This window comes from Solanum tuberosum, unplaced genomic scaffold (genome assembly GCF_000226075.1).
Source record: "Solanum tuberosum cultivar DM 1-3 516 R44 unplaced genomic scaffold, SolTub_3.0 scf00022, whole genome shotgun sequence".
NCBI classification, from domain to species: Eukaryota; Viridiplantae; Streptophyta; class Magnoliopsida; order Solanales; family Solanaceae; genus Solanum; species Solanum tuberosum.
Genome location: NW_006238948.1, coordinates 284,734 through 285,209, shown reverse-complemented (window position 1 = coordinate 285,209; position 476 = coordinate 284,734).

The window sequence follows — 476 nt, the reverse complement described above, 5'->3', positions numbered from 1 at the left end:
TCGAGCTCTGTCAAGAATATATGTCAGTCTATGAATCCTACAGGGACGGTGAAAGCTATCATTCTTCTTGGATGATTGTTAATCTTGTTGCCATAACTCAGAAAGATGTCTACCGCGTCAAACCGTAGGTAGAAGTGTTCAATAGCCCATAATTGCAGAAAAAGGTTGCATCCCTCGAAAAACATTCGACCATCGACGCATGCTGACAGACTCCTCATTATTTCCGCCAAGATCATGGGTACTAGGGTTTTCCTAGGTTCGCCCTCTCTTTGGCCTAAATCTCGAACCACATAACCCAAGCGTGTATCAATCATTCCCCTTATCTTAGGAAAAACCAGGGATCCTAATAGGGCAATGGCAAAGGCATTTAGGCGATATGTTTCCCATTCCTCGACGGAGCATTCAAACCTATCAATAAAAGAGTAATAACTATCATCTCGGCCAAAGCGTGAATACAGAAAGTCGAAATGAATCCA